At 43.5% G+C, this 23,258-nt stretch overlaps 1 protein-coding gene across 6 annotated transcripts in view; it reads right to left on the reverse strand.

Moving 5' to 3' along the window:
* Positions 1-1,414: 1,414 nt before the first annotated feature.
* Positions 1,415-23,258, reverse strand: part of ZNF518B (zinc finger protein 518B) — a 154,696-nt gene continuing 132,852 nt past the window's right edge. For 3 of the 6 annotated variants that reach the window (XR_012158718.1, XR_012158716.1, XR_012158717.1), the window contains 4 exons: positions 5,623-5,852; positions 4,104-4,270; positions 3,509-3,750; positions 1,415-1,650 (listed from right to left, as the gene is read on the reverse strand). The gene's annotated coding sequence lies outside the window, so the exon portion shown is untranslated. Of the gene's footprint in view, positions 1,651-3,508; positions 3,751-4,103; positions 4,271-5,607; positions 5,853-9,198; positions 9,318-23,258 lie in introns of those variants that run through there. The other 3 variants (XR_012158719.1, XR_012158720.1, XR_012158721.1) reach the window with 3 other exon arrangements.

The raw sequence follows: 23,258 nt of genomic DNA on the forward strand, positions 1-23,258 counted from the left end.
TTGCCAGCTAGCTAGTGGCATGCTCGATGTATAGCTTCTTCATTATTCTGGCCATAGCTAACACATTGGGTTAACTGTGCTTACAGTTGAGTAGTCTGCATGGAAATTCTGAGCTGCTAAATTTGAACCAGGAGGTTGTTTCCAGTTCCTGGGCATTGGCTGGGAAGTTTGGGGTAGAAGGGTCAGGAAACACAGACCTAGGGGATCATGCGATAGTGTTGGCAGGCTCTCCACACACAAGCCTGACGATCCAGGCTTCAGCTGTGTTCATGCTGCAAATGCGATTGGACCTGCGCCACACTGGGACTTGGGCTCAAATCTATATCCCTCGGTGAAGACACAGGCCCAAGTCTTGAGTTTTCTGGCATGAGTCAGACGGCTTTGTGCATGCATGGTTGGGGATGGGGCTTACTCTCGAGTCTGAGCCTGGGTTTGCTATGCAGTGTAGACATACCCATTGAGGCCAAGAATTTAGTAAGAAAACAAAAAGGGACTGGACATCTTTATCGATTAAAAATATCCAGAGTTATCACAATTTACTATAACATACATTTTTGAAGGGCTATTAAACCTTATGGTTCAGGACTTAAGCCAATCGCTAACTATTACAGATCAGGATGAGACCTATCGATACAGAATAATGGACTAAATGGACATTAGGAGCATAGGAATTGCCATGCTGGATCAGACCTATGACAGATTTGCCACAAGTCTAAAAGATCAACTAACAAGCAACAAAATGAAAAAATAACTAGTTCAAAGCCAATATAGCATCTTTTTCTTGAATCATATATGTAGCCCTTCTTCTGGGTGTTGTCAGCAGTAACAGGACCAGTTCAAATAAAGAACAAAGAAACACCACTGGCTCAAACTACAACCCAGAATTTTTGGGATCACTAAATACCTTACCAAGTATACTTATAAGACAACACTTTCCAACTCATAAGCACTGAGTCCGTGTATGAAACAAGGGGAACTAAATTAGTAGGGAAAGGAAACACAACATCAACTTGGGAAAACAGCAACAACATTTTGTGACATTCCCCTCTGGTGTTATCTGGACTGGTGATCTGCTAGGTCACTCCACTCCTTGACTCTGGGTGCCAGCTTTACCCTGCTGTGCTGTGAGAACCCCCACTCCCGGGCTGTTCATGCACAGCATCTATCATGTAAGCTGCTCCCGGCTATGTGAGTGAGCACTTTTGGCCAGCTGCTGCTTGGACTGTGCAACCAAATGACACTAGCCAATATCTCCAGTCCCAGACACAACCTTAGGAACCTCTGTCTTGCAGCGTCCAGTTATGCCTGCTGGACGCTGCAAACTTATCAATTTCTTTGTTAAATTGAAGAACTCATATATGTACCAGCCTTGTTATCCCAAGGGGAGGGAGTCTCTTCAAACCAAACACTCTGCTTCAGGTAGAACAAACAAAAAGATTTATTAGCTACAAAAGTAGATTTTAAATGATCGTAAGTCAAAGCATAACAAGTCAGATTTGGTCAAATGAAATAAAAGCAAAACACATTCTAAGCTGATCTTAACACTTTCAGTGCCCTTACAAACTTAGATGCTTCTCATCACAGGGTGGCTGATTGTGCTTCAGCCAGGCTCTCCCCTTTGATCAGTGCTTCAGTCGCTTGGTGCTGCGTCTGTAGATGTAGGTGGAAAAGAGAGAAAGAGCATGGCAAACATCTTTCCTTTTTATCATGTCCTTTCTTCCCTCTTGGCTTTGCCTGCCCCCCCGCCTTCAGAGTCTGGTGAGCATTACCTCATCGCAGTCCCAAACTGACCAAAGGAAGGGGGTGACTCACTCAAGAGTCCACAGATCCTTTGTTGTTGCATAGGCCAGTGTTCTTTGTTCCTGTCAGAGTCTGGGCTGGGTTTGTCCCATACATGTCCTGATAAGGTGTGAACTGCCCCTCTGCGTCCGGAGAGTTTTTGCCTGGGCTTGCTTTAAGCCATGAGGACACATTCTCAGCCTCATAACCATTGTTCCCTCTAAGCTGTGCGCATGTGTGTTCGCACACAGATCCTAAACCCCGTGCACATGGCGAAACACTGCATGCACAAAAATTTGTACAGAAGCACAAAAATTTGCACACATGACCTGTCAAAAATTTGCACAGAAGAAATGTTTTGCACACATGGCCTGTCAAAAATTAGAGGGAACATTGCTCATAACTATATACATGACATTACAACCTATAACATTACTATAACAACAATGCTCAGTGCATCATGAGCCTTCCGAAGACACCCAACGTGACAAACTTTGCATTAGATACCACACAATCGTATTAAAAGGATGAACATGGGGGTGCTGGGTGTTCCCCCAAGGTACAGATCATTACACATATTTCAATGAATGTAAGTAAATCACTCCCCCAAGGTAACTCTAGAAGGAGTCTGTTAGCTCTGTTCCCCACCCACCAGTGCGTACATCCAATAGGCAAATGTCCTTTTACGATGTCACTTTCTCCTTCCCCATCCACTAAACTCCATTCACAGTTTGGTGTCAGTGAGTAGCATAGTCAGGGTCCTGATGTGCATCCAGGAACGCTTGTCTCCAGACCTCTGGGAAGTGCTGTTTGGTCTGGTCCTGAGACTCCACCATCTAGCCCAGCTCTAGTGATTTCAGCTTTATTTAGTGGCTGCATAGGAGAGGCCTCACCAGAGTTCACTCAAAGCTCTATTGTGGCCTTCTGTGGCTTCAGTGAAGAGCCCTCTCTGCATTGTACCCTATCAAGGAGCCACCCTACCACTGCATCACCAACCATCACAAAGTCCTCTCTTTGCATCGTCTCTCATTGTGAGACTCTCTCAACAGCACAGGAGCCCCAGCAAATGGGACAATCGTGTATAGGACCCTTGAACAGACTTCTTGCAACCAGGGATGCACACTTCATTTCCCCTCAGTTCAGTTCCACCATGCAACCAATTCTGAGTTTGTGTACAGTTATGGTGGCTCCCAAAGTGTCACTAGAGGAATTCAGGGTAGAAAGCTTATGCAAACAAAGCCCTCTCTGTAGCCGTATTTCACCTGGTTCACCAACAGAGGAGGGAAGAGAGTTCCTTCCCCTTAGGAACTTCCATTCATCTAGAATTCTGGGGAACTAGTTTATGCAGGTGAAGCAGCTCTGTGGCTGTTCTTCTGCCTATTTACCAACAGATGGGAGCAGAGAGCTCCTTACCCTCGAGGGCATCAAGCCATTATTTCCATTTTTTTCCCTTTTTGACCCATCGAAGCTCTCAAGGTGCAGAGTAACAGCTAAAATTACAAACATTTATCAACTTCCCTCCTTTTTTTTTTAAATGGAAAGAGACAACAGACCTCCTGAAAAGAAACCTCAGCCTTAAGCAATTTCCAGAGTCCCAGACTAATCTCCACTGTTGTGTTAAAATGTGTCAATATTTGTATAGGGGCAGAACTTGCTCATGTCAGCTTAAGATAGGAAATGTCTTTAATACATGAGCAGGTGAAATAAACAGCAGGACAAATCTTTCTACCTTGTATCACCATGTACTAACAGAAAGGATTTGAAGAGCTGGCCAGAAATTCATCACTGTACAGAACTGCCCCTCCTGAAAGAAGAGACAGAAGCTTGGTAAAAAGTTCCTCTTTCCTCAGCTTATTACTATTATTTCATGACACTTCCACATGATGAAATAAGACATGATAGGCACAATATAGCTGGTACATCCATTTCTAGAGGCATCACACCTCATTATTCTTACTGCAGAGATGGTTTCTGAAACAAATGATATGTTAAATATTATTTCTAGCCAGCCAGGCATGCACTTTGTGATCTCTAATCAATGCTGTTGAGTCAAAGCAGCTGGAAAATGCTTCCCAAAAATTGCAAGTATTTTGCAGCACAGCTCATACCGGATGATCATTTCTTAGTATTTCATTTATGTCCGCTAAGGAATATTCATGGAACGAATCAATGACTACTTTGCAGTTAAATTATTATAGAAACAAATTCCCTGATAAGGGAAGATACATTTAAAAAGTGTCCTATTTCCTAGTAAAGATAAATATCACTTTGTAATAAATGACACTTTGACACTACATAAAAATTCAGCAGCTGAAATAAATTACCATTGGAAACAACATGCTAGGTACAAAGCACTGATGTGAAGTTTGAATATCAAGACTTAGGCACTTATCGTGCAAGAAATTCTGTACAGAATCCTGTGCCTTCATGGAGCACACTGGAGGCCCAGGGATCCACCCATACTTCTTCCACGGTCATGGAGCTGAAAAATCTAACAATAGGAAAGAATAAGCACATGTAAGTTACAGAGAGAAAGGAGAGCTATGTCACAGCAATCAAATATTTTGGAGAAACATGTCTCCGAATTTGTTCCACAAACAATTTGGTTTTGAAAGATTTTTGTGTCACCTGAAATGTAGCAATTCTGCCAAGCTTCAAGTCAGGTGCAATTGTGGAAGATGTTGAAAATAAAGAAAAAAGAAGACCCTTTTGCTAGATAATTCACACTTCCAAATCTTTCCTGCTCCACATAACCAAACTACTACAACTGTTAGTTACTCCATTACTAAAGGTTCAAACCATGCTGATGACCCAAGTTGAGGGTCAACAATATGGTTCCACAGAATAGAATTTCTGTTTTGTTTTGTTGTCTGAATTAGGAATTACATACAAAAAACTTCCAATAACTTAACATTAAGGTTACATTGTCAAACACTCAAAAGTTAAGAAATGCCAGAATTAAATCCCTACTTTTGTCACAGAGTTTCTGTAAGAAGCTGGGCAATCCACTTAAACCAAACTATTCACAAGTGACCATTAATTAAGTGTTCCTCGTTTTCTGGGTGCCCAACAGGAGACGTGTGGGGACAGATTTACAGAAGGGCTGAGTGCTTACAACTGCAACTGAATCAACTGGAGTTGTGTTTCAAATGTATAAAAATGCTAGGTACTCAGGAAAATCAGGTTCCCTAGGTCTCTTAAGTTAGGCATCCAAAGTTAGTGGACACTTTTGATGATTTCAGGCTTCAATTCACCAGGGTATAGTGAAGATAAATGTCTGTGAAGCAGTCAAATACTATGGAGAAACACCATAGAAATGCCCACGAGGAAATTATTAATTTTGTGTTTGGTACAGGTTTTGAATGGTGTGCAGTAAACAGCACTCAAGGCCCATACCTTAGATAAAAGAGGATAAAAAGAAATATTGAGGCAGGAGTCCTAGAAAAAAATTAGTATGTGAACATGCAACTAAAGACTGTCATAATTCTGGCATTTCCTAATTTTTGAGTGCTTTACTTTGGGACCTAAACATTACTTTTAATGTAGTTTTTTGGATGGAGCAGATATATATTTATTGCACATATGTGTGTGCTCACACATCAGACTGTGATTCAACCATTCAATGAACAAGTAGGTCAGACCCCAGAAATTCTCACTGGGCGCTGAAATACACAGATACCAGGAGGTCTGCAGGATTGGGAAAGAGATTTCTAACAGCTTCTTGGTGCCTCTGCAACTTGCTGGCAACACCCTCGGGCCCATATGTAACACTGCTCATACCACCTCCATAAGGGGACATTCTGTTAGATATTACCCCAGTTATCTCACCCAGTTAGTGCTTACTGTGGTTTCTATGGTTTTTTAACATGAGAGGCGCACTTGGCCCTATATTTTCTGGTCCCACTACTGGTTCTGCAGCAGCATTTATCTGGAAATCACGATTTCAGAGCTGTGCTGACATCACTGATGAAGCAGGTGCACTGCACAAGCAAATGTGCTTTGGCAAGATAAAGTATTATTTCAGCTGAAGTTGTGGTCCTGAAACAAAATCCATGATGTTCATTCCAATTTCACTGCGGAGGAAAAAAAAACAAAGTTTGTCAAATGGAAAATTATTTTCAATCTCCTTGCAGAGTATTACAGACAGGAAAAAATTACTGAGGTCTTCACTCCATTTTTGCCTGAGGAAGGAATTTAGTGAGAGACCTAAGGACTAAGTAAGGCCTCAGCTTTTCAACCCACAAACATTGCTTTATAATACTGCATAAATGACATGACAGCAACAGGTGATTAATTAAAGAGAGTGTATTGTGCATTGGAAAAAGCAATATATATTGGCCTGGATCCTCAACGTCAAAGGATTTGAACCTCAGGTTGAATTCCTAATGGCTCTGCATCTTGTTTAATTCACAGGTGACATGGCTTCTGAACTAGCTGGTCCCTACTTCCCATCTTTTAAAGGGAGAGAAAAAATATCTACATTTGTTAACCTATTTCAGTGATGTGATTTTACGACCAGAATTTCAAAAAACAAAGGCTCATATGCCTACATGCATACCATTACTGAATACACCATTACTGGACTTGTTCTTACCACTGTGGCATTTGTCTTTACCAAATGGACACACTGTGAGCATATCGTTCTGTGCCTAAAATGTTTATCCAGACAATATGCTTCAACTGCTGTTTGTCATGTTGATTGTACTCATGTCACTTACCTCATGCTCCCAACATCAGTTTATTGAATACACATCCTGTCTCTCATCTTATTCTTAGATTGTAATCAATTTGGGGGCAGGGAACATCTTTTGTGATATACACATACTGCCTAACACACTATGGCTGGTGCCTTATGGCACTACTGCAGCACAAATAATAAAACACAACAATACATTGCTTGGAAAGCCTGCCCATAATATTCTTTTCTGCAGTTGTCTTACACAGCATTTGCCAAATATTTACAGTTAGCCACATAAAAATTGGATTTATAAATTCAGAGGTGATACTTGATGGTGCCTATTGCATATCAGTACTTCAAATCAGAGTAAACAACTGTATGTCGGTGCAAATTGATGTAAGGGATTGTCTTAGGGTTGCCAATTTTGTAATATATAAAAACTGGACACTCCAGCAGGAGTGCCGGAACCTCCCCGCCCCTCCTCTTCTCCATGAGGCCGTGCTCCACCTTGTGCCCTGCAGGCCCCACCCCTGTCCCTAGGCCTCATTCCCGCCCTAACTCTTTTCCGAGGCCCCACTCCTGCCCCTTCCTCTGGAGGCTCCACCCCCCATTAGCTCCTCTTTACCCCTCCCCGCATCGCTCATTGCTCTTCCCCTGTCCTCCCCATCCCTGCATGGGTCAGGAGGGACTTGCCTGCAGAGCCAGGGCTGGAAGCTGCAGCCACCTGATGAAGGTAGAAGGCAGCCCCAGCTGAATAGGGGCTGGAGTGGGTGATGACTCAGTGCCTCCCCCACCTGCAGGAACTGGACTTCGGGTGTCCAGTTGAAAAGGGCTTTTGACTGGATTTTGCGGTCGAAAACTGGGCACCTGGCCACTCTAGAGTGTCTACACATAAAAGTTATTCTGGAACAAAGGTACGGTATGAACTGAAAGTGGAATAGGTATTCCTGAATAATTCCAAGTGTGAACACCTTATTCTGAAATAAGACTGCCTTTGCTGATTTCACTTAATCCACTTCCACAAATTAAATAAATTCAGAAAGAGGCACTCCAATTCTGGAATAAGAGTGCCCACATATGGAGTTTTTCTGGAACAGCTATTCCCAATTCCACGTGTTGACAAGCCCTTACTCAGAAGCTGACATTCTCTTACAAACCTGCCACAATCACATCGTTCTGCCCCTGTGGGCGGGGGGGAGGGGTAAAACAGACAGACAATCTTATGTTCTTACCCCATTTATGTCACTACTTAATTTGGGCCAAAGAGTCGTGTGGCTCAGAAGGTAGAGTTCAACAAAATCCTAACGTGGTCAATAGTGGAGAGGCACAAAGCAGCTGGAATGTACCCCATGAATCTGTCTCTCTATACTTACAAGGTATAACACTGTGCATAAAATATCTTCAGGACAGCAGAGAAACATCATCAGTTTTGAAAAAAAATCACGTGCTTAATATAAACATGTCAAAGTGCAATTCATCCATCGAGTATCATATATGATAACGGCTGCTTTAACAATCCCTCAGTGGCAGTGTGTGGTAGGTCAATAAGTCAGTGTAAAAGAGGTCATTAACTCATTGCACTGACAAATATAATTGTAATTTCAGTATGCTTAGCAGACGTTCTGTATTGCTTTCCTGCACTGCTAGTTACATAACTTACTCTGTTAATAAAATGAACATTTTTTTGAATGGTGAGACTAGTGATATAGAATCATTTTAAAGAAGAGCACATGAGTAATAGGTTTGGATCTCTGGTTGTGGCACCCACCTGCAAAATCTGCATTCTGAGCTAGAGAGAGAAAATGCAGTATTTTAGAATTTGGGTAGATCATACAAGCAACTCTGATCTTGGGTGCACATTGCATTCTTTTACTTCAGAAAGACCTGATAGAATTACAGTTTGCATGAAGCAGAAATCAAGAGGAAATCTTTGCATAGGTATTGGCGCCATTTTCAGAACATCAAAACTATGTAAAGCAAGGCTACACTTTTTTTTAAGTGATTGCTCTTCATCTGAAAATCTGTAAATTCCAATGACTAAGTACACAGTACAATACACACTACTAAAGGCCAATCCTGCACTCCTAGAAGTAAACTGAACTGTGTCATTTACTTCAAGAGGAACAGCATCAAGTCCTAAATATCCAGATGGAAAGACTTTGTCAGCTTTGGATTGCTAGACTGCTGTCCAATCAAGGTAAACTGTGAAAACCAAGGAAACAAACAAATGAGTCATTCAGTACCCCATCTACACTCACCTGTACCTCTCCTCAAATCACCTCACTTCTCATGGCCCACATAATTCCACCTTTCTCTTACACAACCAAATTGCAGCCATATCTACAACATTTTTTATTAGTAATATGTTTGTGTGTTTTGCTTATTAGTACATGCTTAATTTGCGCATGTGAATATCATTCCAGATAAAAACCGCAGTAGATGAATAACGATTCCTGTGAGCCATCCATCTGATGGAATGGGCCTGGGCATGGTATTTAGTGCAGAGGTAGCTACTGTCTAAATATATGGAATTATTTATTTAAAAGAATAAAAGCTCAGGAATCTGGACCCAACTGCATTGTCTCTTCTCACCTGCAAGTCTCAGCATTCAGTATTGCAGGCCAATTTCTTAAAAGAAAACAGCACTGCTCACAGGCAGCGCTTTTATTTTGCTTAATATCATGTTCTCAGTATCTCCCCTAACCTGAAAGCACACTTTCAGTATACTTAGGCCTACAAACAGTTATCTTCTTCATGGCTGAGGCGATATTCCTGGTAACTTGATTTTTTTTATGGTTGGTCACTTGCAGTCACTTGGGTTGTGCACTCCTTCGATCTCACAAGCTGAGGTGCTGCACTTTCCTTGGGAAGGAGGCAGTCAAGGAAAACTCACGGTGCTGCATAAAATGCTCTTGTTGATTCAGTCAGACTCTTCCCTCTGCAATAGTAATAAGGCAACATGGCACTAAGGGTCACTGTACTGTTGGATGTGCTGCTGAATTTTGGAAAATACATCATCATAAGCTACTTTTGTGGTCATTAAACATCCTGTTATGTATGCATTAGGGGTGCTATAGTTTTATCTCGGTGAACATGAGCACCAGGAGTGCTATTGTTAGTACCCATGAGCTGTTGTCTACAGAGGAAGGGATTTGCTCAGGGTTCACTTCAGCTTCCTCCTTGCTAGCAGGCAGTTCATCTGTACTTTTTCTGTTTTGGACAAAACAAAATAAAAGAGTTCATTGTTGCTGCCGACTGTGGGTGATTGCGAGTACACACAAATACAACAGATCCCAAGGATTTTTTTGTTGTTGCAAAAGTAAGGATGGTGACCTGACCAAATTATGCTTATTATGCTCACAATTTTACAGCAGCTGAGCATCTGGCTTATTCATGTACTTCAATTTCTCAGCTGTCAAAAAAAATCATGTATGGGGTTTGGTTTTTTTTTTAATACTTCTTGTATAAATAAATGTTTAAACTGAGTGTAGGGCTCAAGAAAGATGCAGCACTAGCAGTCTTGAAGGCTGAAGCCTTCCATTTGTTGACATAATAGGTTTGTCATAAGCAGCAGCAATCCAAACTGTGCACTTGCTTCCTGTCAACCCTGACCACCAAATAAGAGAGTTTTAATTGTCCTTGGTGTCTCCAGAAATGGCAACAATTTCAGTTAGTACCAGTTGTATTCATGACAGATTTGTGGCAAACTAGGAATTTTTTTTTCCATTTTTAAATTTTGGAAAATATTGTAGCATCAGGCACACCCAAGGGAAAGAGGCAAAAATCACACGGTCTTAAAAATTCAGTAATTATTTAATGCACAGTCTGAAATAGCAGTTGAGTCAGTCTTCTGAATATCATCAAATCCCCTACCAATGAAAATCAAGAATAGGAATATCCCAGTATGGATAAAAGGCAGTATTAAGTATTTCAAAAATCGGGGGAATGAATGAATGAATATTCAGGTGGGACAAAATTTAAATACCCAAATGCTCCAGATTTATATTAAAAACCTGGCTCATCATAGTTCATTACTTCAGTGTGATTCAACTAAAATGACCTATAAAAAACGCTTAAACATTTTTAATTAATTTTTAAAAGCTTTGCCAATGCTATTTCTTATTCCCTACACAAATATTAATTCACTCTGATTGTTCTTAAATCTCTGAATACAGATATCTTTAATCCTGCATATAAAGCTGAAGTTCACATTTTTTGAAGAATGACTCAACACAATGAAATCCTGCTCCTAATTAAAATTAACACAATTAAAAATAGAACAAAATGAATACACGTTTTAGAAAGTGATGATATATTCTGGATAAACATACTCGTCACAAGTCTTACACAGCCAGCTGTTCCAGTAGCCTCTTGTGTCACACCTTCACTGGAGAGTTAACTCAAGCTCTTACTCGGGTGTTGCTCCTAATGTCCCTTCTGGTCGCATACAAAAACCTCTCATCTGAGTTCAGTGGTGCTTTCAACCCAGACTAATCCAACTTGTATGGGGCTGCAGGCTAAAGCTCGGATACTGCTTTCACTCAGGTGGCTAATACATCCCACTTTTATGCTCGGAGTCCTCCAATGTCTTCCCACAACTCCGCCTATGTGCCCGGGACAGATAAGTTCTCCCACAATTCACTGGGAAAGAATCAGAGCAGCTCAGCTTACCACAGCACAAACAATGGACTATGCCCCGAGAAGTTTTAGCATCACACATGGGTAAGAGCAGCACCAGCTCTTGTGTAACTTGTGTCTGGCTTTGCAGTGTGGCTTCTCCACCTGGGCTAGGCAAACAAAGCCAGTCAGGCTGTGGTGCCAAGCACCCGCGTTAACGCAGTAGCAAAGACATCCCAGTGCCAAGAAATTCAGGATGGGGGATGACTGGAGAACTACTTTTGTAAACCATTCATGCAATGACACAATTATTACAGTGTAATGGTGAAAGGTGCCAATGGTTTGCATATGAGCCGTCACTGATGCATAAGCACCACTGAAATAGCGCACAGAGGGGGTTAAAGAAGCCATGAAGTATTCACACCCAGAGAGTCATTTAGAGGTAGTGTGTGGTTTAAAGCCTCCTCATTTGTGTGGGCTAGTAAATGTTCCTTTGGCCTGACCTACAGTGAAAATGTAGGTTGACACAGTGTGTGAAAAATCCACAATGCTGAGCGCCATAGCTATGCCAACCTAAGCCCTGGCATAGATCAAGGGAAGAATGATTCAGTCGATCTAGTGCCATCGCTCGGGGAGGTGGAGTTCCTACTGCTGCGGGAGTCTGAGTCTGCATTACCAACTTGTAGCGGTATAGCTACAACGCTGAAGTTATACCACTGTAGTGCCCTCGTGTCGACATGGCCTTTGTATTGCAGAGCAGCTGCACCAAAGGAAGCTAGATGCTCTGGCTCAACTTTTCAGGCTATGCGGTCTCCATAAGCAGCCTTGGATTATGGGTTTCTCATAGGAAAAGTGCAGGGGCTGACAAAGGAAAAAGGGGTACAGAATTTGTTAAACATTGAGATTTTTGTGGGGCACTGCTGAAAAACCTGAGACACAACTGGGGAACCATTGAAAGACTTGCCAGAAACAGACAGGAGTGCAGGATCTTCATTGGTTTCCTAACGCCAGAGGTTTATTGGGAACATGATGATGATGATCATGAGAAACAGTAGCACCCTTCTAGGCAGCAGATCCCTGCAGAGCTCCCCACCGGGCTACAGAGCCTCCAGAATCCCCACTTACACCAGTAGAACCCCCTTTTCCTGCTTCTGTTCTTCAAACTCAAAGAATGGTGTTACTAAGCCCTTCTCCTTTACTCTCTCCCATCCCAAACCTTGAGCAGCTTCAGAGGTGGACCTCTGTGTTGATGCTGCTCAGATTCCTTGGGGTATCTCTTTTCAGTCAAATTGGCCCTGTAGCACTTGACTACTGCATCTAAATATGAACCATACTCATATACAGATGCAGCATTTGAGTTAGTTCTGATAGACTCGATAGAATATCTGATCAGCATGCGGTCAAGGATGCAAGCCCATGGCTGGATCATCCTCATGTGGAAACACCTGTCCAAGGGAGTTTTTGGGGAGGAAACCTACACAAGGATCTTCTGAAGAGTTCCTCCCTGATCCAGCCAGCCAACAAGACTGAAAGCTGTTTTCACTGCACTGCAAGAAATAAGCAGAGCAGAAATAAATAGAGGGTTCTAAAACAAGGCAATAAACTGATTTTTCAGTGAATTCCATCACACTTGGTGCATACAGGAGCAAGGTAGCAGATGATCTTGCCCAAACTGGAAGATCGGAAGCTCAGGTTGGAATGACAATGGTTGGTATTAACATCCTATCAAGGGAAATATTAGCTGAAAGAAATGGTCAAAAGGTTAAAGATCTTCTTATATCAAAGCTTCTCAGAAAACAACATCCACTATCAAAAGACCGTGGATGGGACACGCTGCAGAAATGAAAATCAATAGAGATGGACTCAGATATATCCACTGAGCAAGATGTGTCTGGAGCAGTCACCTCTCATGTTTTTGAATGTTGCATTGTAAGGAAAGTCACGTTTTTCAGATTGGACCCTTTATATCATGCCCTTACAAAAGGGCCTGTACAGGTTGCTGAATTCACTCTCGAACTGTATGGCCTGATATGATTATCACAGGACAAAACAGCAGCAGCATCCTTTGGAATGGGGTTGGGGCAGGGCACATGTCCTTACAGAATAGTCCATGAGGCTCACTCCCATACCATGTGGATCCCAAGAGATCTGTGGGATTCCGGAGTCACCTATGCATAGGTCCCAGGTGCCCTGCCATGTACTGATATACCAGCTGTAGATCTGGCCTTTAAAAATATTCCAATATTTTGACAACCTTGTTTACTACTGTACCTTGGTTTTTACTTTTTACTAATGCCATCTTGCTAATGGAAATAATGTAAGCCTTATGCTTTTTGCTGGTCAGTGTTTAGAGCATTAAAGGACTATCAATCACCCAAGTTTTCTTAAAAAACCAGCTTTTAAAAAAGAAAATAGCCAACACTGGCACAGTATTTCCACCCATATAATGTTATGTTTGCATCCAAATTTGTGGTTGTCTTTCTTGCTTTACAAGTCCCATCCATAAACTATTATGTATTTCACTGAAAATGGTGTGGCAAGGATCAAGATGTCCTAGGGGCTTTCAGAACTCAGCCTTACAAGATTAGAGGCAGAGATTAAACAACAAATGGAATTTACGATAAACCCCGGTAACTACAATGGTGAGAAAAATATACAGTTTAAGGTATTTGGTGGAAAGGACATTCAAAGGAGAGGAATGAATGGAAAAGGATTATTGTCACTTAGATGCAACCTCACTGGGATATAAAAAAGCATTAAAAAAAAAAAGCTTTTGTTTCCAAGGAATGAATGCCCAACTGGAGAACAAAGTATCTTATAAAATTTTAAGAGCTTTTAATTACATAGGACAAGAGGAGAGCTTTTTTCCCCCCTCTGGATTTACAACTTCCAGATGTTTTGTGCCCATAGCTGTACACCCATCGACACTAGCCAACAGTCTGATTTGCCACCAAAAAAACACCATGTTTCAACGTGAGAACTGGACTGAATACGGAAAAGTGTGCACTGGAAAGATTTCCAGGAGATTTTGTTTTAAAGGGGAATTTGCTGATTATAAAAAGATATCAGGCTGACATCATGACAAGTCTAAATACTCTCCTGGTGGCAGCACTGTCTAGCAGTCAGAGTGGAAGTCAGGACTCTCTGGTTCTATTCCCACACTTTCCCATTGATTCACTGTATGACCTTGAGCAAATTATTTGGTTTCTCTGTGTCTCAGTTTACCCATTTGTATGACTCATGAGTTAGACTTTCCAGCCAAAACCCCATGTGTACCTTACTTGTCCTATAGCCAAAAACCCCCCAGAAAACTCAAACTTACAGTGAACAAGAAAATAAGGTATCTTTAATAATCTATATGTTACTCACCCACTCTTTCTGGATTATACAGTATACATAACTGACCTTTTTAAAGTATTTACTTTCCCTTAAAATAAGTTAAGGAGTACTTGTGGCACCTTAGAGACTAACCAATTTTTTTTTAGCATAAGCTTTCATGAGCTACATCGGATGAAGTGAGCTGTAGCTCACGAAAGCTTATGCTCAAATAAATTGGTTAGTCTCTAAGGTGCCACAAGTACTCCTTTTCTCTTTGCAAATACAGACTAACACGGCTGTTACTCTGAAACCTTAAAATAAGTTATTTGTTATTGTCAGATTTCTTTAAAAGATACAGGAATTTTTAAAATCCTTTTTACCCCAATGTCTTTCCTCTCTTAGTTAAACCTGCATATATCAAGATTACCCTATGTCACACCAAAACAAAAGGCAGTTGTTGAAGATGAGTTAAAGCTACGCTATAAAGCTCAGAGAGAAAAAAACAGGCTAAGAGTTGCAGTCAACCATGCCTCCTAGGAAATGGTTAATACACCGGTTTCACTTTCCCACAGCTTGTCTGTGGATCATAATTTTAGGGAACAGTATAATTAAATGGAGAACAAAGGAATCTTCTGTCACCAGCTTTGAAACACTGTAGTGTATCATACCAGAAAGAGGAGTAAAATCTGCACCCTGAGCTTTATATTTCAACAAAATAAAGGTAAATTGGTTCTGTTATTGTGCATTTCAGTTACCATTAGTAATTATTGTTAACATATGATATTTTCATTTATTTTAATCATTCCATAGGTCATATCCCATATCACACAGAAATATTTGGTCTATAGGCATTGGGTAAAATTTCAGAAGTATCTAAGTGACCTAGGGGTAGAGCTATGCAAGTAATATATTTTTCAGTTTGCTGGCTATTCCAAAAAATCGGGGGGTTAACCAACAACAAGTTTTTTTAAAAATTTGGCAAATCAAAAAGTCAAAAGCAATTAGTTTGGGGTTGAATGAAACATTCTGATCAACCCAAAATAAAATGCTTCATTTAGATTTTGAGCATGTTTTAATTTTTTATTTTTAAATTAAATTAAATTAAAGGAAATTTCAAAATGAGAAGTAATTTCAAATAAAAAAATTGAAACATTTCTTTCAAAAAATGTTGAAATTAAACATTTCAAATTTTTGGAATTTAAAGTTTTTTTCCAACTGAAACAATTCGCCAAAATCAACATATATTCATGAAATGTTTTAGTGTCACCAAATCTGCATTTTTCATCAAAAAAAGTTAGAGTCAAAAAATTTTGCCCAGCTCTACTTATGCTCCTAATGATAACTGAAAGTCAATGGAACTTAGGTTTCTGTGTGCCCAAGTTACTTTTTGAAAAATGGGAGGTAGGCCTTTTGAAAAATGTGTCCATTTTCTCTAAGTACGTTCTCTTAATCATAACATTAATAAAGAGATTAATATAGAAAGAACCTTACTGACCAGGGGAGATTCTGTTCTAACTTTCAGCAGTGAGCATCCAGTGTCAGCCCTGATGTCAATGGTATTACCCTGGATATATGCAGATTTAATTGAGATAAGATTGCGGACGCTTGTCTCTAGAACATACTTCCCTCGTCCTGCAAACTGCCTACTTTGTTACTACAGCGTAAACAAATAGAAAGAAAAAAATAAGTCATGGTAGAGCTGCTTAGCAATCAGAATTTCCATTCTGTGTGACATCAAAATCAAAACATTCTTGGAAAACTGCATATTCCGATGGAAAACTGTTCTGTCGGAAATTTTTTGACTGGCTCTAAGTAACAGTGTGATTTCATTAAAAAAAAAAATTAAAAAAAAATGAAACTCTCTTTGCATTTCAAATCTCTAAGGACCCACTACTGCTCTTCCCTGTTTTCATCTAGTTCCCCTCCTATAGTCATCCCTAGGTCCATAGAAAAGGAGCCCTGTTTCAACAGGCCTTAAGGAAGCTGTAGCGTTGGAGAGAGGCTGCAGCGGTTAGGACTGGGGAACCGGGATCAGGAAGTAACTTCTTGAGGGCTTTCTGAGAGCTGTGGGATACAAGAATCCCACAACTGACCTTAGCTAGCTCGTTGGGGATCCCTCTCCCACCTATGAACTTTTAGATGGTTTGGGGTCTGAGCCACCAGAGTTTTTTTTAATTGTAAATAAAATTAATTTAGTATGTCAGGGAGAAGCCCAAAGAATCTAGCAATGCTGTGTGTACGCTTCCAAATAAGCCTAACTGGGCTTTTGAGCCATGTGCCTCCAAGGCTCACAGAGGGGACTATGAGCTTTGCAGTGGAAGTCAACGAACCACGTTTGGTGGTGCACAGGGGCCTTAATGAGCATCCTAAGGCTTTTGGGGAAGTCCTGATAAACTGGCTAAAACTTCAAGGAGATAAGCCTTGGTGTTCTTTTAGGTTTAACATTAATTTGGAATTTCCTGTTCTAATATTTTATTTTAACTATCCGTTTCCTAGAGATAACACTTTAGAGAGGAAGCAGCGTGGTCCATGGATAGGATACCTGACTGGGCAAGTCATTTCACCTCTGTTTCTGCTCCCACTATTTCTTTGTCTTTCCTCTTTAGATTTTAAGACCTTTGGAGCAGAAAGTGACTCTTCATATGCATTTGTACAATGGGATCCCAATCTTGCTACTGTAATAAATATGTAAGCAGTGTCAGGATGAGCTCCACCCTGACATCTGGTGGTGAGGTGTGGCAAGTTGTGGAAAAGAACTTCAGGGGCCGATCTCATTTGCATAGGCACACCCACCACGCCTAGAATGAGACCATAGCTGCCCAAATGGTCACTTTGGCTGCTGTGGGATCCCCAGTGTCTCTGTTATTGGGGCAGGAAGAATAAATTCTCCCTGATTATGGGAACTGTGCTTGGAACTGTACGTGGCCTTTTGTTACGATGGAGGGATTCACCATCATCTAAGTAGCACTCGCTAGGCAAGGGTCATGGGTTCCAAAACTGTGTGAATGGAGAGAGGCTGGGGACAAGTTTTAATACTTGGTGGCATGGGCCCCTTGGTGAGGGCCTTACATGCTGATTGCACTTCCTCCTCTCTCCACTGTGGAATATCAGAGCTAATTTTGATTTCATTAGAAGTCTAGTTATAGGCTGCTGAGCTCACTTTGGGCTGACAGTGCACCAGCACTGGGGCTCCCCTACTACAAGCTGAATTCACCTAAGAGCTGAAATCACTGAGTGTTGTGTTAAGTAGTGGGGGAGCCTGAAGATATATTGTGGAGCAGTTTGCGGGACGGCTGGTGAAGCAGTTCGACACGGCGCAGTGTGTGGATGGCAGGAGCTGCTTGTGGGCCGTGGAGCTGAGTGAAGGAGTTCGTGGGGCGGCTGGCGGAGCGGAGCGCCGCTATGGAGCTATGGGGCGGTCAGCTTCAGATCACGTAAGGTGCCTCTTACCCCCGTCCCATTTCCACCCAGGTTGGGAGGTAAAGCTCCGCCGATAAGCTTTCGAACTCTGGGGCTGCCCTGACCAGGGACAGAGACTTTTGGGGCATTGGACTTTTGGGGTTGCTGGACTCAAGAACCAAAGGGAAAAGGGCATGCCCCAATTTGCCTGGGGTGGGGTTGTTTTTGCTCATGGGTTGTGTTATGAATCCGGTTGGTGGGGTTTCCCCAACGTAATGCCACATTGTTTCTCTCTGTTATTAAAAGACTTTTGCTACACTCAGACTCTGTGCTTGCGAGAGGGGAAGTATTGCCTCTTGGAGGCGCCCAGCAGGGGTGGTATATATTTGTCCCAGGTCACTGGGTGGGGGCTCGAGCCGGTTTGCATTGTGTTATTGGAATGGAACCCCTAGATATTGAACCCAGCCCTTGTTGCTGCCAACTCTGACGGGCAGAAGGGTTACATTTTTGGAGGGATTCACCATCATCTAAGTAGCACTCGCAAGGCCACGTACAGTTCCAAGCACAGTTCCCATAATCAGGGTAATAACAATTTATTCTTCCTGCCCCAATAACAGAGACACTGGGGATCCCACAGCAGCCAAAGTGACCATTTGGGCAGCTATGGTCTCATTCTAGGCGTGGTGGGTGTGCCTATGCAAATGAGATCGGCCCCTGAAGTTCTTTTCCACAACTTGCCACACCTCACCACCAGATGTCAGGGTGGAGCTCATCCTGACACTGCTTACATCCTCCCCCCAGCCGAGACTTTGTCGTCCCGACAAATCACACTCCCTTTATACCAACTCATTGGTTTCCTCCAAAGGGCCTCAGGAAGCCCACTTTAGCTTCCACAAGCCTGTGTGCTAAATGTATTGGCTCCTCACTAGTCACCCCAGGTGCATCATAAGTTAACCGTTTCACTGGTCTTATCACCCTGTCTCGTCTATTGAGAATCTCTGTTGCCGAAGTAAGGGGAACATCCTCTTGAGTGACGGATGGAGAGGCTTCCCTGGAGGGTCCCTCGGCTACTGGCGTAGGCCCCTGCACTCCTAGTTCTAACGCTGGAGGGTCCAAGGTGCCCAGGACATCCTCTACCTGTCTGTCCCCATTGTCCAATAACCTGTGTGTGTCATCACAGGGGGGTCTCATCAGCAGCACCGGGGTATCAGAAAGGGGCCTAAATAGTTCCGCCATTGGGTTTAGGGCGGAAGAGGGAAAACTCTCGTTTGGTTCAGCTGATCGAGACTGAAATCTTGTCTCCATCCCAGGATACACCAGGGTTGTGTCTTCCTCCTCAGACTCACTCTCAGATGTGCAGAATAGGGGTAAGTTAGCTGCAGGGGGCCCACTGTCTGTGTTGGATGGCGGCTTTGGTCTAGCACCTCTGTTCTGCCCGGCGGCCCTGCCGTGGCCCATCTCACAAGGGGTGCTTACCAATTCCCCCACAGGGAGCAAAAGGTTTCTATGCACCGTCCTTATTTGCCCTGGACCGTCTTCAGGTTTGATCTTGTAGACCGGCAGATCTCCCAGCTTTTCCATCACCAGGTAAGGTATTGCCTTCCATCTGTCAGCTATCTTGTGTTTGCCAGCAATACCCAAATTTCGCAGCAGGACTCTGTCCCCCGGCTGGAGCTCCTGCGAACGCACTCTAGCATCATATCGATGTTTGTTGCGGTCTGCGTTCTTCCGAGCCGCAGCGGTAGCTAAGCGATAAGCATCCCGCAGCTTTTCTCTTAGTCGGGATACATATTGCTGATGAGTTTCATAGCTATCTCCATCCTCTGATACACCAAAGCACAAGTCTATGGGTAATCTTGGTTCTCGCCCAAACATCAAGAGATATGGGGTGACTCCCGTAGCATCGTTCTTTGTGGCATTGTAGGCATGCACCAGAAATGCGACATGCTGGCTCCAGGTTGCCTTCTGCTCTGGTCGCAAAGTTCCCAACATATCTAATAGGGTTCGATTGAACCTCTCTGGCTGAGGATCACCTTGGGGGTGATAAGGCGTTGTCCTAGACTTTTTAATTCCTGCTATCTTCAGCACCTCCTTCAGAAGGTGACTCTCAAAATCCCGCCCCTGATCAGAGTGTATCCGAGCCGGGAATCCATAGACTGAGAAATATTTGTCCCACAATACTCGAGCAACGGTGGTGGCCCTCTGATCACGTGTGGGATATGCTTGTGCATACCGTGTAAAATGGTCAGTCACTACTAGAATGTTTCCAACATTCCTCTTGTCTACCTCTACAGACAAGAAATCAATGCATACCAACTCCAAAGGTTTGTTGCTGGTGATGTTCTTGAGATATGCAGCCCTCGTGGGCAGAGTTTTCCTTTGAACACATCGAGCGCAAGTCTCACATTTCCTGCGAACATCTTCAGCCATTCGGGGCCAATAGAACCTACTACGAATAAGTTCCAGGGTCCTCTCCATCCCTAAATGCCCAAAGTCATCATGCAGGGCCCTCATGGCCAGGGCTCTGTACTTTTTTGGCAGTACTAGTTGTGCTCGTTGTTTTTGTAAAGGGTCAGTGGTCATTCGGTGTAGCACTCCCTGAATCAGTTTTAGTTTGGTCCATTCTCTCAATAGTAGTTTACCCTCCGGGTTAGGTGGGACAACCGCAGTTGGGCTTTGCCCCTCCCTTTTGGCAAGTAGTGTATCACGAATGTCAATATCTTGCCGCTGGGCTTCTTGCCAGTCAGCCGCATTGAGCATGGGCAAAGGAGATTGGTCTAATGCAATATAGTTCACCGAAGCAGAAGGCATGCATTCAGGGGGCAGGCCCAAAGCTTCTGCAACACATCCCTGAAAGTCTTCACGGGCCTCTGGCTCTCGGCGACTCACACTGCAAATAGCTCTCACTCCATCTGTGGGTATCACAGCAACTTCTGGAGCCTGCGGACGCCTGGACAATGCATCTGCATCTACATTGCTTCTCCCTGATCGGTACTGAATGCTGAACTCATAGCTAGCCAAGGCGGCCACCCATCTCTGCCCTGTAGCATCCAGCTTAGCACTTGTTAACACATAAGTCAGTGGATTGTTGTCTGTCCACACCTGGAACTGAGCACCATACAAGTAGTCTCGAAATTTCTCAGTGATGGCCCATTTCAAGGCCAAAAACTCCAGCTTGTGGGTGGGATAGCGAGTTTCACTATCAGATAATCCTCGGCTGGCAAAGGCTACAGGTTTACATTTGCCTTCCACTTCCTGGTACAGGACTGCTCCCAGACCCTCCAAACTGGCATCAGTATGCAGGATAAATGGTTTGCTTGGGTCAGCAAAAACTAGGACTGGAGCATGAGTTAGGCAAGTAATGATTTCTTGAAAAGCCCTTTCACATCTCTCATCCCACCGTGGCCCAAATGGTGCAAAGGGGCCATTGTGTCTCTGCACAGGAGGCTTTGGGGACCTCCCCTTATTCTTGGACTTAGATTTGTTCTTGCTGGACTGATGTCCCCTGGTAAGATCATTCAGAGGCTTTACAATCGTAGCATAGTTTTTCACAAATCTGCGGTAGTAGCCACTAAATCCAAGGAAGGTCTTGAGTTCTCTGTAGTTACTTGGACGTGGCCATGTAGTGAGTGCTTCTATTTTATCAGGATCAGTACTCACACCTTCTTGGGACACAATGTGACCCACATACTTCACTGAGGTTCTGCAGAACTGGCATTTGTCAATTGAAAGCTTCAGACCATAATCCTCCAACCTATCAAGCACTTTAAGAAGTAAAGAAGCACTTTACTTCAGCAGGTAGGGTTATGACTCCACTGGGGACCAGCACTCCTTCAGGGAGCTCTCCTCCCATCGGCTGCTCTATCATTGCTAACGTCCCTTTACTGCCTTTCAGACAGGTACTCATGACAAGCACTTCTTGCTCCGTCCTTGCAGGCACTACTAAGGGGGTTGTGCCCGCGTACTTCAGTGCCCCAAGCGGTAGCTCAGATGTGTCCCTTTTAGCGCTCTCAATTTTCCTATAGGCTTCAGCACAAAGCGTATGGATCATCAGGGTATTCAGGTACTGGTCCCCAGCCCGCCTTCTGCAGTAATCCGCGAGTACCTTGAAGAGACTGGAGTTGGTCCCTATCAGCACAGACACATCGGAAGTCCCTTTAGGGTCAGGGCATATTAAGGCAGCTGTGTCTACCTCTTCTCTTACCCCAGCAACCTCCTCTGGGAATTCCAGGTGCACTATGACATACCCTTGATAGGGGTATTCATCCATGCTGAGGCCACATAGGCCAAGGCCAGTCAGTGGCTGTATAGGCAGGTGCCTAAGCATCTGTTGGTAGAATGACTGAAATATAATAGTCACTTGAGATCCAGTGTCAAGCACTGCTTTACACTCCACCCCTTCGATCCTCACCATGACCTCTGCTCGAGGCCCTATCAGTCCTGCAGGGATCCCAGCTGGACAGTCTTTTCTGGGGGAATCTTCAAATCCTGCAGACCTGGGGGGTCCCCGTCCCCAGACCCTCTGGCAGCTACTGGATCTCTCCCAACTGATCCTCAGCTTTCCATACACTAAGGAGGGGTTTTCTTCATTACGGCACTTGGCAGCACTGTGTCCATCCTGACCACATCGGTAGCAGAAGAATTGACCTTTCCCCCTTCGCCTGGGGGGGATGGTGGCTCTAAGTGCGGGCTTCTCAATCGCCACAGTTTGAGGCTTCTTATTCCTAGAAGTCTTAACTCGGTCAACGGTACTTTGCAGCTCAGCTATCCGTTCCGTCAGGACCTGCATTTGTTGGGCAAGTTCCTCTCTGGTGCTCACCATCAGTACACTGGCCATTTGCAGTGGTGTTGTGCTGGCTGGCTCCGATGTTTGGGCTTCCCAAAACTCACTGGCAGCCTGCCTTTCTTCCTCCTCTCGGACCTCTTTTATCAGCTGGGAGTAACTTGGGGGATGTTCCCGTCGTTCTCTTAGCTGGAGATGAAGTAGAATCGGGTTCTGATACTGAGTTCCTCTTACAATTTGAGCCAGTCTGGTCTGATCCATCTGCTCAGCAGTCACTGCTCCCCTCATGACAGCTCTCTGAAGCAGTCTCTCCAGTCTCTGTATGTAGGCTGAAACCTTCTCGCCCTTTTGTTGTCGGGAATTAAGGAACTTACAGTAGCTGTCTTCAGGGCCCTCTACGCTCCCAAAGTTGTGTTCAAGGGCCTCTAGGCAGTCCTTCACACTGACCCCAGGGTCAATGAGCTTCAGGGTGCGAATCACATCTAATGCTGGGCCGCCAAGGCTCTCTATAAGGCATCTTCGCTTTTCTGTATCTGGTACGGCCCACTCTTGCAGCATTTCAGTGGTATGCTCTAACCAGGGTTCAAACTCCTCCTCCCCAGCAAATAATCTTAACTTACGACAAGAGTCTGACTCAGCATGGGGCAGCACAACCTTTTCCAATGTTTGCCCCAGAGCTTTTGT

Source organism: Lepidochelys kempii, chromosome 4 (assembly GCF_965140285.1).
Source record: "Lepidochelys kempii isolate rLepKem1 chromosome 4, rLepKem1.hap1, whole genome shotgun sequence".
NCBI lineage: Eukaryota > Metazoa > Chordata > Testudines > Cheloniidae > Lepidochelys > Lepidochelys kempii.